The following is a 12,889-nucleotide window of genomic DNA, read 5'->3' on the forward strand; positions in this document are numbered from 1 at the left end:
GAGAGCGAAGCAGTTCGCCTTGGTCGCTGCGAAACGGCTCGACTCTGTGGCTTTGAGCGAACGCGAAGCGAAGAACGAGCGGTAGAATACAGCGCTACTTCTGCGCTTTTAAACACGATTGAATATTTCTCGAATATAATACGACATTATTGCCATATCTGTCGACACAATGCCACGATTATATTATTGCGATATTATAAATTACATCAATAATAAACGCACGATAATAATATAATATTATTACCATATCAGTCATTAATGTGGTTTATTCTATTATAATTAATACTGATATTATTATTAATATTAATTTTATTATTAATATTGTAAATATATCGCGCGAGTACGTAAGCGTGCGCGCGTTTATATATTATTTATTAAAAGAATAGAAATTCAGTGTCTTTTTAAATAAATTTACCGTTTATTTATATAAAAAATTATCTTTTAATCCTCGAAATAGTTTTAATGCAATGAAATCATCAATACTTTTTCGCACTTCTTCTAATGTTTTAAAATACATATCAGTTTAATGATGTTGGAGTAATCGAAACAGGTGATAATTTGACGGGGCTAGGTGAATAAGTCCGATGAACAAGTCGTATGAGGGAGAACTTCCCAGCTCAATGAATAAATGACGCCCTCTTTTGTGATTTAATGTTGTCGTGCTGCAAAATGGCTTGCTTCGTTCCGTATCCAGTACAAAATGATCTTTTTCTTTCAAGTTTGTCGCTCAAACGGATGGGTTGCTGCTGATAACACTCTAAGTTGATAATCCGATCAAGTTCTAGCAACTCGTAATTTACTACTCCCTTCTTATCTTATCAAATATAGTAGACTTTTTTGGTATGGACATTAGGTTTTACAGTTGATGTCGCAAAATTAATCCACGATTTTTTTGTTTAGGATTGTCGCGTAATACCTATTTTTTTATCGCCCATTACGATTTTGTACAAAAATTCTTTTCTTGGAATCTCGTCAGGACAAGGACATAGCCATTTCATATCGTTTTTTGGTTGTCTAAACTCCTATGAAACCCATCGATTAAACTTTTGGATTTTTCCTAATTTACTCAAACGGCAGGAAATGGCTTTCTGGGTCACTAAAAGTTGTAAAGCAAGTTCTCTTGAGTTTAAGCGTTATTTTCACTTAGCAACTAATGCTCAAGTGCTTCATTTAAAAAAAATTTTTTTTGGTTGATCGGGACGATCTCAAAAATCGAAATTATCACTCTGCAATCTTTGATACAATTTCTTGCATGTCTTGTACGTCACTGCATTTTGCCCAAAGCAGAACAAATCGATTTCTGCGGCTTCGGCAGCATTTTTTTAAAATTGCAAACAGAGAACACTGTTTAATATAATGCTTGTCGGAGGCTATCGTGCTTTGTGAGTTAATGCCATCTGTTTTGCTAAGTTCAACAGTGTTTTATAAATTTTGAAGTAATTACTTAAAAATTCCAAAATAGCGGGAAAATGTTTAAATTTAAAATGGATTGTAATTAATTCAATGTAAAGGCATCAAATTAATTTCTATATCTAATACTATTATAATTGTATATTTTGAGAGAGGCAAAATCCTCCGCAAGTGAGTACTAAAACTATTCAACACTCTCTTTCAAATATAGAAGATAAATTGAAAAGAGGATAATTGATTTTCATTCTCAGTAGCGAGGAAAACTGATGGGTTTTATTAATGGATTGAAATATACAAGACTTATTAATGTCAATTGAGCTTTAGTTATTAATAGATAATGCTTTATCTTTTAATTTAGTGTTAAATTTTAACGAAAATTTATACGTGTGTATGCAAGACAAGCTCTTTTCTTACACAAAGAAAATCACAATAAAAGTTACATATTTTGTAATCTAAATGCCACGCTTCTCTTCTATAAGTAAAGTATAGTATAATACTTTTTGCACTTTTGGTTAATTAAAAATACAATTCGATTTACAATTTTTCCGATCAACCAATTTTCCATGATCTGATAGAAACTAGAGAATCCAGTTTCTCTACATTGAATAAAGATTGTAATGTCGAACTTAAAGAAGGAATTTATCAATGGGAACAGAGAATATTACGTCAATCCTTTCATTGACGTTTTATTATCGCTATTAAAAGAGTTTATTCCCGTACATTGCGATTTTTATTGTACAGATAAAAAAAAACTGTGTTACACGACGCGTGAAATGCACGACAAACGGCTAGTCGGTATACGTCCGCGTGTATCCTTTCCGCAATTTAAGGCCTCCCGCGATAAGATTGTCATTCATGCATCGTGAATCAGGGACTTTATTTTTAGACCGGCGTCTGAATGAAAGTGGAGTAACCCGTCGTAGTACAACAAGAATAGAAGGAGAATAAGAGAGGAGGACGAGGGAGGAGGAAGCGAGGGGGAGAACGAAGCGGTCACAGGGGGGGCAAGGGTGGCAGACGCTTCTGCCGGGATCCGCGAGTAAATCGTAGTAGATCTTCCGCACACGTGACTCTTGTCCTCTCCCCTTCCCCTTTGCTCCCGGTCGCCCCCCGCATGGCGCGTCCCTTCTGCCGCCGCTCGTCTTTCGTTCCGTCGAACGTGGACAAGCGAGACACGCAGCCAGACGTACGCACGTGCGCACTCGGACACGTTCGGTTTCGTTTACCTACGAAACCGAACGGCGGGGAGTTCACGGGCGGCACAGGGCAGTGATACATGAAATGATCGACGAGTGACGTATGACAACGACGACGACACAACGGTGGCGGCGACGCGGCGCGAGTGACGCGCGTGGGAGCCGAAAGCACAGATATATCTATATATCGTGCGTGTATGTACATATATGCAGATATCTTCTGCGTCATAATGTTTAAACAGACAGATATTACGTAATGCGACGCAATATGATGACATACACAGTGTTCTAGAAAAGATATTATGCTCAAGGTGGCGCGTAAACACGACAAACTGTTAGCGTTAGGACGAGTGAGCTATTCGATTGCTCATATTGCTAATTTGTTAAGGAGGTATTGTGGTATGACGGCCCGTTCTCAAGGCAATTTTTGGGAATTAATTTTAAGCAAATGGTTAGATCTACAAATTTAACGTTTTATACTTACATTTATTCATCTTTGAGAAAGCGTCTTAATTTTTTTCAAAATTTTTTTATTAAAAAGTATACAAATTGTCGAAGAAAGTACGATTTTGCAATTCTCCTCGATCGAGCGCTACGATTGCTACCGTCCTGCTCATCTGAAATACATACATTTTTTTGTTCCTAATAAATGTGGTTATCGCGTGAACTAGAATAAATTAATTTGAAAAAAAAAATTGACAAAATGACGGTTCTTAAAGAGTAATTTTTATTATAAAATTTTAACATTTTGCAGTCCGAAAAAATAGTAATTTTGAAGATATCAAAAAGATTCTAGTTGACGCGATAACTACATATATGCATTAGGTTTGTGTAAAATTTCAAATCAATCGGCTCAGTAGATTTGAGAAATCATGGCGTCCGATTTGAAAAATGTCGTTTAGAAAGAAACGCATTTAAAGTTCTTCATGCACTTTTGAGGGGGATAATAAATAATTCCAATAACTTACCCTTAGTCAGCTATGCCAGGACCGTATAAGAAATCTTCCTCAGCTTCAAAAAATTCATTTATTAGTTTTCTCTTGTCTCTTCGCAATTCTTACCTTTTTTGCTTCATATGACGCCTGCTGCTCCCAACGTTTGATGTGCTTGTTGTCCCTGGTATCGGCGAGGAATTTTGGCTGATTTTCAATTTCATTATGTTCATTATTAGCAAAATTGAATAAAAAACTTCATTAACAACGCAAATAACCAAAAAGTGACAATTTACACTGTTTTCTTCTCGCGGTGTAAATGTTTAAATGCAAATATCCAAATTAATGAATTTAAAGTTTTATTATTGTTTTGCGTATATGATTCGAGGCATCGTTATAATAAATTATTATTATTTAAGTCTTCGTATAATAATACTAATTGACACGCAACGATACATCCGCCGTATGGAAATCTCGATCGGCATGCCATATGGAGGCTGCGTCCTTTAAACCTTTATAACTTCGTCAATTTAATGAATTTCGTCTTAATATTTTAGGGACACATTTTTGAAAATTAAAATATAAAAATATGAAAAAAATCGATTTTTTTATCCGTCAAGCCAAAATACCCCCTTAATTTAAAATTTATAAAATTGTCTAATTAACTGTACAAATGGAAATTACCTCTAATTGTAAGATCAATGAATGGCTGAGGTCAATCTTTTTTTCTTTTTCCTTCCTTATTTTACTTCATTTCTTCAATTCTCTCTTTCTTTCTTTCCACAGTTTCTTCAGTGTCTTACCTTTAATCCTATCTAAATTCTCTCCCCAAATCCTCATTCATAATTTCCTTTTTTCGTCCATACCTAAATTCGCGAACCATCCTTTTACGTCCTGACACTCCCTTATATAATGTTCTACACTATGTTTACTCTCTCAAAATAAACACAACCGACTATCCTCTTGTAACCAGTACTTATTTTCTTATTTATAATCCTGCCTTCTTCATACTGTCTTTTGTGTGTCCTTCTCTCTACTTATTAACTATTTCCATATCTTCTTTTTCTCCTTCCCTCACTTCTGGATGATATATGATCATACATTTTTCCGCTGCTCTCTTAAATCTGAAAAAAGGCGTACAGAAAGTATGTAAAATAATTATATTAAATTATATAATTAATCAAGTTATTGTACAAAATACGAGGGTTGCTCGAAGAGTAATGCTTTACATTTTTTTCTCAAAAACAATTTGTTCTACAAAAATTATGCTTAGACATATGAAAGAATGATGTTTTATCTACTGACTCTATTTTTCTATATAATCTTCAAGTTCTACTGTCTTCTTTCAGCGATTCACTAAGGGCGTGTATGCCCTGTCGGTACCAATCCTCGCTCTGGTTACGGAGCCAGATTTTCACTGATCTGGCTCCCTCAGACTTCCACTTGTTCGGGCCACTAAATTTAAGGATAGCATTCGTGGAAAACATTTTAAAGACGACGAAGAAATGATTAGAGCAGTGAAGACCTGGCTCTGTAACCAGAGCGAGGACTGGTACCGACGGGACATACACGCCCTTAGTCAATCGCTGAAGGAAGGCAGTAGAACTTGAAGGAGATTATGTAGAAAAATAGAGTCAGTAGATAAAACATCATTCTTTCATATGTGTAAACACCATTTTTGTAGAATAGTTTTTGAGAAAAAAATGTGGGGCATTACTTTTTGGGCAACCCTCGTATAATAGGATCGTAATACTATTCGTATCTTCTTTTCCATTGTTGTAGCACAACTATTCCTTAGTATAATAAAATAATTATAGATTACTTAACGTAGAGTTATAACATTATTACTTTCATTCAGAAAGGGCACCCAGAGAAACGCAGTATTAGCAAAACTAAACAATAACTCTGAATTGGTCAATCACAATCAAGAGTCATCGAAGTTATAAAATTACCGTTCTAACATTTTTAGCTGCGATTCGTTCGAATTGTTTGCCGTTTAAATCGTATTGCATTCTTCTATATGCCACACAAAGAGACCAATCGTCAATCCCTCTCGAAGCCCAATTGTTAATCCCCGCGGTGATAACAGGAAATAACAGGTGTCGCGCGACTTTTCGGTCACCCTATAGTGACGGAAGAACACATCCCCGGCGAAACACAAGCGCACACGTACACACGGTGCAGTGACACGAACGAGGCGCGAGCGCGCGATTCAATAAGTGGCAGGCAGAGATCATTGACACCGACGGCGTTGGCGCCCGCGCGGCCGCGAAGGTTGTACTACGATGTTTACGGTTTAATTCGAGATATACTCGAAATGTCACGTGTGCACGCGCGTCGCGCACATACCGCCGGGAAATGTGGGAAAGGCGGCGGCGGTGCAATGGTACTGAAGAGGAAGAGGAGGGGGAGGAGGGAGAGGAACGAGACAGAGCGGCACGGAGGGTGCAAAGATCGACGTGTCGTCGTACGCACGCGGAAAGTGACTCATCGCTGTTACGCTGTGCGCGGTGCGGCGCTTTCCCCCTCGCCCTTTCGCCTCTCGACGTCGTCGACACGCAGCGGCGGATCTATCGTTTGCGGTTCTATCAACTGGGTCAGTACTGCGCGTTCGCCCAATGCTTGCTCCCCTTGTTTCGAGATGATACGCGAGAGAGAGAGAGAGAGAGAGAGAGAGAGAGAGAGAGAGAGAGAGAGAGAGAGAGAGAGATGCTGCCGTGACTGCCGTAACGCGATCGGAAACGTGAATGCGCATGAAACGGTAAAGCGAGTGGCGGCGCGACAGATTGACAAGGAGCGATCTTTAAGCCGTTTGCTGGTGGCCGAGTCGATCGATCCGGGTTGAATTGACACGCGATCCGATATCGGCGGGACACTGAAGTGAATTCTTCCGATCGTTTCCATACAAGCAATTGAACTCAATTGCCATTAAATCCTATTCGATTATAGATATATTACCAATACTTTATTATTAATAGACTTACAAACAAATTGATTATTAATTGTGTCACTATTTTCCCACGCACCTTCGAGATCCTGAATTCCTAAAAAAACAAATATGGATCGAACGTATCTTTACACGCTTCGAGTTTTCATTACTCCTACATTTAACTCGGAACTGAACGTGTGACGTCATTAACAGTAACACTCTTGTGTCGATCGAACCAAGCTCGTTTCAATTGGGAACACACAGACTTTATAGATCGTAAAATTGGAATTGGAATCAACTTCATTTGTGTGCTATTAGATGTTAAGTGAACGAAATAATATATAATTTGCGCAAAGTATTCTTGAACTCAATAAATTAATTTGAAAAATAAATTTTATGTATGTATTATGTTTGTATTTGACAACTATCGTGCAGAAAGTGATTTAACAAGTGATACACGTTGAGTTTTCCTTTCAGGCCGTTTGATATTTGGAGTGTAAGCAGATTCCTAACAGCACATGATATCGAACGAATATTGTGATATTTTACAAATATACGCACGATATCACGATATTATACGAATGTTCGTACGATATCTAGAATATTCTAGAATATTCATATGATATCTTATATTCTATGTATCATCATTATCAAATATTTCATATCATTAATTGCAAAATTAAGGTGTTTTATCTCGTCGTGCACCACCGTCGGTGGCAATCAGTTTTGAATTGTCACGTTTATATGTAAAAATATATACAAACATTTATTTAAATTTTTCAATAATCTTTTGTATCGTTTCTTTTATATGAAACAAAAACTATTTATTCCTAACATATCTCACCTATATTTACTCTGTTTTAATAAAAAAATGTAATGTCATTTCAATTATGTTATTTATATACAAATATTTAACTTGTTTTATTGTTTTCTATGTTTACATATTCTATGATCCTATATTTGAATGCGCTTATAAAAATATTACTGCGCTTCTTTGTCACTCTATTCTTTTAAAAATTTTACATGTAGTGAATGATAAAGAAAGATAGATAACGACGAAAAACGCGGTAACATTTTTATAAGTGCGTTCTAAATATGGGCTTATATTCCAATTGTTTTGTGTTATAATATTCTGTAATATTATATAATATACATTATATAATGCTGTTTTATAATATTTTCATTATTTTTGTTGTAATGGTTAATTACTAGACTATCACATAACAATTTCAAGATAAACTATCGTTTATTGGATCAATCCACTCATCATCTATAAGATATTTTTAAATTCTCGGAGTCGAGGATATTTGAACTTTTCACTTTTGATATCACTGTACAAGGAGTCTTCGGTCAATGGGTATTTTTATTACTGAAACTTATTCTTTCCATGGAGAACTAATTTCTCTTATACGTGTAGAAACTGAGACGTCAAACGTTTATTTTGATTTTGAGTTCGGTCGTCACTCGGGAGATCGACGAAGAAGATCACCCCACTGACGGTGTCGCGACGGCGCGATGGTTTAAAAATGATGCGAACGCGACACGCTCTCACGCAACGTGCGTACGTATTATGTGTATATGCGAGAGAGTTCGCATCGTCACGATGTATGTCGCAAGTCACGCAACGCGGCTCCTATAATTTACAACCAAGTTTTATAGATTCTTACTATGCGGCCTCTTGGAGGGAAGACGGTCTAATCATTGGAGCATTAATCTCAAAATCGATTTTAGACCGATTAGTAATAAAAATTTTCTTAGTTAATTTAAGAATCTCGCAAAGAATTGCGTGCTTTGAAGTGAAATAAAATCTACGATAACATAAAACACAGCGTAAAAGAAACGCGTATTAATTAATGATTAATAAGTATAATTTAATGATTCTAATACATTTATTTTTCAGAGATTTTAAAAATATATTGCTTCGCTAAAGTTTAACATAAAAAAGGCTATAAAAGTTACACGTAATTGTTAAATTTATTTAAAAGTCTCTCTATTAAAAATATGCTTATTTATATAAATGTATCATCGATTTCACGCATTGGTATCAGTTAAAAAAAAAGGAATTAGTTTTTTGGACCGTATTTTCAACTGCATTCTACTACAAAGATAGCGATAATCTTTTTAAACATTTCTGAGTAACGTAAGATAAGACGATGTTCACAATTGTTTACTTATTACTTTTTATTTGTTTGTCTCCTTATTAATCGCTCGTTCATGCATATTTATAAACATGCAATTTCTTATTTTGCGATTGTAACTGTAACGCTGATACTCTTCAATCTCGACAATCTTGGCGTGAAACCACTCGAACACGCCGCCGAATTGATGAGCGAAGGAGAAGCGAAAAATAAATCGCTCGGTAACGATGATGGACTCATATTCCCTTCTGGACGAAATTCGCAATCACCGTCTTTCCGGACGCGCGGCCGAGTTGCAGTTTACAGCTATACGCCATACGCCTGGCATCGGAGGAAAAACACATTGGTTGGCGCGTTTCCAGAATGATCCGCGAGAGGTCGGTCCCTCATGGGCGACCGTTCTAGAGCACGCGCCACGTTCCGAGAATACGGCCAGGTCGCGCCGTCGCCGTTGTCGCCGCTACCGCCGATAGGTTTGATGACGTAAGAGAATAAAAGCAGCACAAAAGGCTTGCTGGTTCATTAGCGCGAACTATATGACTGTCTCTCCCGGACGTGATCCACGCAGCGCGGAACCGAGCGCGGCACGATGACGCGTGGCGCAATCTTTGTCCTTTGACTCCGGAGCCCGGGCATGTTTGCTCGGAATCGTCGTCGATGATTCGTTGAACGATCGTCGTCATCGTCGTCACTGAATTATTCACGGTTCATCGTTGCCCCGACGAGCTGCGCGCCGCGCGCAACATATATGCGTCTCCTTGAATAACAGACTCCTCGAATTTTACGATCGAATTAACTGCATAAGCTTGCAGCGGATTTTCAGAGATCCGGAATATGATATCGATAAGTGCCAGGAGGATATTTTGGAACTCTAAATAAAGCAAGCATGAACACTATCAACATATATTCAAGGCTTTGTTTTTAATCTTCCAAAATTCATTCTTTTTGGCATGAGAACGTTGTTTGTTATTTGTTAATTTAAGTAAATAAAATATCCAATTTAGGAGGCAATTAAGGGCTATTGCTCTTAATTCTTCTTCTTTTCTAAATTAGTTTAAGACGTTTGGCGGTTTTTTAATGTCACGTGTTTAAATTGTGAAAATTTGTTTTCAAAATTTAATACATCTCATATTATTAGATATTCCGGCGCTCGGTGGGTGTTGGTTAAGTTTTTGCGTCGTGACTGCGAAGTTATATTACAGCTGCACCTGGCTTCTACCTGTGCAGATGCTTATTAGGAAGACCTCGGAGGATGACGTTTCTCTCCTGCGTTTTACGCGATCTTTTATTTTACGGAATAACTCATAAAGAATACTCGCATCTAGCATGTGCGTCCTATTTACAAATTAACTTTTTGCAAATCACGTGGAATTTGTTGAATGTGTAATTAAAGTGTAATTAAAAGTTCAAAATCTTGTTAAAAAAACGCAGCGCCAGCGCTTATATTTATGAATAATAAAAAATTGTATTCATACTGATCTGGGTGATTTTTATTTCAGGGTCTTTTGGACACCACGTGACCAAACTTTTGACTTTTAGCCATGTGTCTTGTGAAAGGTTAAGAAACTGTGTTTTGCTTTATTTAGCTTCTCATAGGCGAAAACAGATTTATGTACTTCGCCAGAATTAGATTTGTCGCGTCTGTATTTTATTATATTTAAATCAGAAAGTTCTCAAAAAAATTTTAAATTTTCGTGGGTGAGGATTCTTTTCTTTGCAATTTTTGTTTATAAAAAGAAAGTGACTCTCGGCTATCTTTGAAGATTTTCATTATCGAGAATATCGTTCTCTGGAGCTATATTTTTGAGTGTCACATTTGCGTCAAATCCTTTCGCGTATAATCCTTATAGGAAAATTTAGGAATATTTCGTACGTCGCAATAAAGACCGAGTGAATAATCTACATATCATCAAGAATAATAAATTCCATTTAGGAGGACTTTAAATAACAAAACAAACGGGAGCTTCGTAAATTACGTTCCTTGCCCAAGTCTTTAACCTATAGGAATTTCTATGGTCTATTTGGAATGTTTTACAAGTCGGGACCGAGAAATTTTTATTTTTTGAACATTCGTAGATTAAGATGCGTAATGATCGATCGTCTCCTAGTCTACGATTCAGAGAATGAAGATTGGGTTATACTCGCGAAAATAGGATTGACTCGAAAAGATTCGAACTTTTATACTTTTTATAGGAATGTTGAGATTTTCTTAGTACCAAGTATCCAAGGACTCAAACATCCGAAACGGCCGACACGAGACGAGTGTGCTTATAAGCTACGTAAGCGAATGTGGATGGGCTTTGCTTGCATTTCTGTGTCCCCTTCTCTATCACTCCTCGCTATCGCCCCTCTCCGTTCGCAGGGCGGAGGAGGCTGCAACAGCAGCGAACGGCGGAGATAGAGGCGGGGGGAATGAAAAACACCTGTTACGGACTTCGAACTTCCGTAAACACGAGGTGTTCTGTTTATTTTCGTACTACATTAGAATCGTGGACTCGTTTATTATCACGCCACGCGAACGCGTTTGACTCCCTGTCTTACCGACTGTCGCAACGAGCAAGAGGGCGCCACCTCTCGACCTGGCAATTGTCGTGTCCAATTTTCAGTAAAAATCTTGCAAATAGGTCTATTCTCTTATCGTTGCACCGTACTGCACTAAACTTGCTAATTAGCACAATAATTGTTATAAATTTAAAAATATAAAATTTTTTTCTAAATCTAGTATTAGATTCTTTATACAAAATTCTTTGTTGAAAGTCTAAATAAAGAGAAAAATATTTAAATAAAGTAAATTTTCGAATAATTTTTGCGCAGAAAAAGATTTGTTCTCTTTTGTTTAACCATTTGTGTATCTCAAGAAAATTTTTCCTAATATAAAATGTGAATTATGTGAATTATGTGAAAGAAATTGTTAATATCGGCCAGCTGTAGTTTTTCCTATTGAAAATACAGGATGCGTCATGATATATGGATAATTATTAAATCCTTGTACTCTTTCCCCCCTTCCTCACTTTTTCAAAGAGATCTTGAACTAGAATAATATCATAGTTAATTCGTGCGACTTCGGCTGTCCTCGGTTGCATCAGAATGTGTTTAATTGTGGGTAAAGGTTAAAAATTCGGCGCGAAATAAGGAATGCAAAGTGTATGTGCATAATACAATCCAAGTCAATTCTAAATATAGGCGCCAAATTCACCCTTTCGAAATTTACATTGTGACGTGATTGAAATTTCAACGTAACTAAAAATGTATCGTATATGTTATAAGAGTAGGGGCACCATCAATAACACTATCAGTACCAATAAATATTATTGATCATTTAATATCGATGCAACGGATTGATGTTAAATATTGATGGTGATCTAAATTTCTTAGTTCTCGAGCAACAGTATCGTTGTGTGATAAGGAGTATTGACTGCTGTGTGAAAAGGACGTGTCAATATTTTTATTAGCATAGTTCCATAATCATGAACATAATTGCAGAAATTATCATAAATTGTAAAAATATTGATAATACATACTGTCAGTATTACTGATTCAATATTACTGATTAATCCTGTTGGTTTGTTCGGATCTATTTGACCCGCAATAATTTTTGTTTCTCTGTAACATTTTTATGTAACAAGTGAGCATTTTGGCCTTTCATGACTTTGTTGTGTATCTTAAAAACTTTCTTAATCACAGTAAAGTTAAAACAAAGTCATGAAAGGCCAAAACGCTCACTTGTTACACACATAAAAATGTTACAGAGAAACAAAAATTATTTCGAATCAAATAAACCCGAACAGACCAGCAGAGTTAATATTATTGTGTAGGGCCTGTATTAAGTTTCATAAAAAGAGCAAATAAGTTGGAGATCAAATACCCAATACAAGGTATTAGAACCACGAATTAATGTACGTAATCTAAAATATTTATATATTTTTAAATTTAAAATTTTCGTGTCGCATGAAATTTTATTATGCTAGACATATAAGTAAATGCAAAGTTTAAACTGCGAATTTAAACTTAAAAATGACTGCTGCGTTAACTGAAAAAAAAACAAAAGAAATTTATTCTTAAAAAATTTTGCTTTATTCATTTATTTTATTTAGATTATCCTGTTTTTGCGCAAGAGCATAAAAAGTTTCTCTCTCGGGAACAATTTTCTCGATTGGGTATCTTGATTATTTTGACGCAAATTCTAAGAACCGTGCGCGCGCGTTTCCTCATAATTTTACCTTCTCTCCGCATTTTCTCCCTCCTCGCCCTGACATTTGGATTCCGCTTCTGACGTCATGACGC

The 12,889-nt window shown here is 36.4% G+C and overlaps 1 long non-coding RNA gene across 6 annotated transcripts in view; it reads right to left on the reverse strand.

Annotated features, from left to right (window-relative positions):
• Positions 1 to 396: 396 nt before the first annotated feature.
• LOC113004160 overlaps positions 397 to 12,889 on the reverse strand; it is a 13,568-nt gene continuing 1,075 nt past the window's right edge. For 2 of the 6 annotated variants that reach the window (XR_005576266.1, XR_005576264.1), the window contains exons 2-3: positions 12,826 to 12,889; positions 397 to 4,662 (exon numbers count right to left, since the gene is read on the reverse strand). The exon at positions 12,826 to 12,889 is cut by the window's right edge and continues 612 nt beyond it. This is a non-coding gene — a long non-coding RNA (uncharacterized LOC113004160). Of the gene's footprint in view, positions 4,663 to 5,490; positions 8,548 to 12,825 lie in introns of those variants that run through there. The other 4 variants (XR_005576269.1, XR_005576267.1, XR_005576268.1 and 1 more) reach the window with 4 other exon arrangements.

This window comes from Solenopsis invicta, chromosome 14 (assembly GCF_016802725.1).
Source record: "Solenopsis invicta isolate M01_SB chromosome 14, UNIL_Sinv_3.0, whole genome shotgun sequence".
NCBI lineage: Eukaryota > Metazoa > Arthropoda > Insecta > Hymenoptera > Formicidae > Solenopsis > Solenopsis invicta.